The sequence below is a fragment of the Perca fluviatilis genome, chromosome 19, assembly GCF_010015445.1.
Source record: "Perca fluviatilis chromosome 19, GENO_Pfluv_1.0, whole genome shotgun sequence".
NCBI lineage: Eukaryota > Metazoa > Chordata > Actinopteri > Perciformes > Percidae > Perca > Perca fluviatilis.
The window spans coordinates 1,882,812-1,885,118 of record NC_053130.1 but is presented as its reverse complement, the minus strand read 5'-3'; positions in this window follow the sequence as shown (position 1 = coordinate 1,885,118).

Here is a 2,307-nt window from a genome sequence, read left to right as displayed (position 1 = left end):
GGGGGCTTTTTTCTCGCTTTATTTCGATTTTCTTGCAATTTTTTCTGATGTTTTTTTTCGACAATTTCTTTGTGTTTTTTTCTTTTTACGTTTTTGTGACTTTATTTGTTGTATTTTTCAAAGTTCTTGCAGCTTTTTCTTATGTTTTTTAATGTTCCTCTATCTTTCTGTTTAGTTTTTCAGCAGTTTTGTCAGGTTTATTTTTAAGTTCTTTCCATTTTTTTGTGCAATTTTTTTGATGCATTTTATTGCTATTTTTTTAAATTAATTTTTCGACGGTTTTGATGCTTTTTCTGACTTCTTTCTGTTCTTTTTATTAAGTTTTAGTTGTTTTATCTTATTACCTTTAACTTTTCTTTACTCCTTTGTACTGACGGCGCCAGAACATTTGCCTAAACTGCCTAAACAACGGGCCCGGCCTTTATATACAACTATGAGAAATACCCTCAAAATCATAACCTCACTTCAGTTTCCTTCTACACTTTCTCTTTCTCTGCCACACATTTCATTCTCCTCCTCCCCCTCCTCCTCCTCACAGCTCTAAAACAATCCTCGGAAATGCCCCCCACCCACCAAACCAACCACCCCCCTCCCAGTGGAAAAAGATCTTCTTGACTCTCCCTCCCTCCCCTCTCCCTCCTCTCTCCTCCCTCTCCTCCTCCCTCTCTCCTCCCTCTCTCCTCTCTCTTCCTCCTCCCCTCTCCTCTCTCCTCCCCTCCTCCCTCTCTCTTCCCTCCTTCTCTGACTCCTCCCTCCTCTCTCCCTCCTCTCTCCCTGACTCCTCTCTCCTCCTCCATCCCTCCTCCTATACTCCTCCCTCTCCTCCTCCCTCTCTCCCCCTCCCTCTCTCTCCCTCCCTCTACTCTCCTCCTCTCTCTCCTCCCTCCTCCCCTCTCTTCTCTCTCTCTCTCCTCCTCCCTCCTCTCTCTTCCTCCTCTCTCTCCCTCCTATCTCCCTCCTCCTTTTGACTCCTCCCTCCTCTCTCCTCTCTTTTTTCTCCTCCCTCCTCCCTCTCCCTCTCCTCTCTCCCTCCCTCTCCTTCCTCTCTCCTCCTCTCTTCCCTCTCCTCCTCCTCCTCCCTTTTCCTCCCTCTCTCCTCCTCCCTCCCACTCCTCCTCTCTCTCCCTTCCTCCTCTCCCTCCTCTCTCCTCCCTCCTCTCTCTCCCTCCTCTCTTCCTCCTCTCTCCCTCCCTCCTCTCTCCTCTCTTCCTCCTTCTGACCTCTACCCTCCTCCCCCTCCTCTCTCCCTCCTCTCTCCCTGACTCTCCCTCCTCCATCCCTCCTCCATACCTCCTCTCTCCCTCCTCTCTCTCCCTCCTCTCTTCACTTTAACTCACTACAATCTTCTTCAATCTTGTGAAAGAACAAAACAAACAAGAGAGAATAAAAGTGTCAGAGTGAGACATCCTCGTTAGTTTATTATCTGTACTAAAATAACAACAAAGCCAAACAAACCCAGTTTGGGACAGACATACATTAGTTATAACTGGGAGAAAGTAAACAACATGCTATGTTAGCATGAGAAAAAAGGTGGGTACATTTAGTTATTTCACTCAGACTAAAGTAGCAGCCTGTTCTCATGAAGCAGTCATTCAAAAAGCTACAAAAAGTTAAGCACTGTAATTCGTAAGCAGTATTCACACTGCAGCCCCCTCTCACATCTCTCCATTTGTGCATGTATAGGTACTGTGCATGTGTGTGTGTCTGTGTGTGTGTGTGTGTCTGTGTCTGTGTGTGTGTCTGTGTCTGTGTGTGGGTGCATGCTACGTGTGTGTGTGTGTGTGTGTGTTTGTATCTGTGTGTGTGTCTGTGTGTGTGTCTGTGTTTGTGCATGTGTGTGTATGTCTGTGTGTCTGTGTGTGTGTGTGTGTGTGTGTGTGTGTGCGCGTGTGTGTAACATTGTGAAAACATTGCAATTTCCCTTGCGCGATTAATAAAGTATAAATAATTATTATTTTATAGTATATATGTTGCATTGTTGGGTGAGGAAGTTCAGGCTCACTAAAATGTGATTCTTGTACATAATAATAATTCCTACAGTTTCAAACTTTGTAAATAGAAGATGTTGTGATCAAAACATGACAGTACATTGGTATTGCTAAAAACCAGACAGCAGCCAGAATGCAGCAACTTCAGGTACGGCAACGGAAGGACAGTCCCTGTTTACTTCATTCATGTGTTTACTGGGTTCATGGGCTGAGGATGGGAGGAGGAGGCAGCACCATCTCAACCAGGGGGTTCAGGATTCGGGCCAAACCCCTAAAATCTGGATTCAGTGCATCCCTAATAAAAACTAGATAGTTTGAG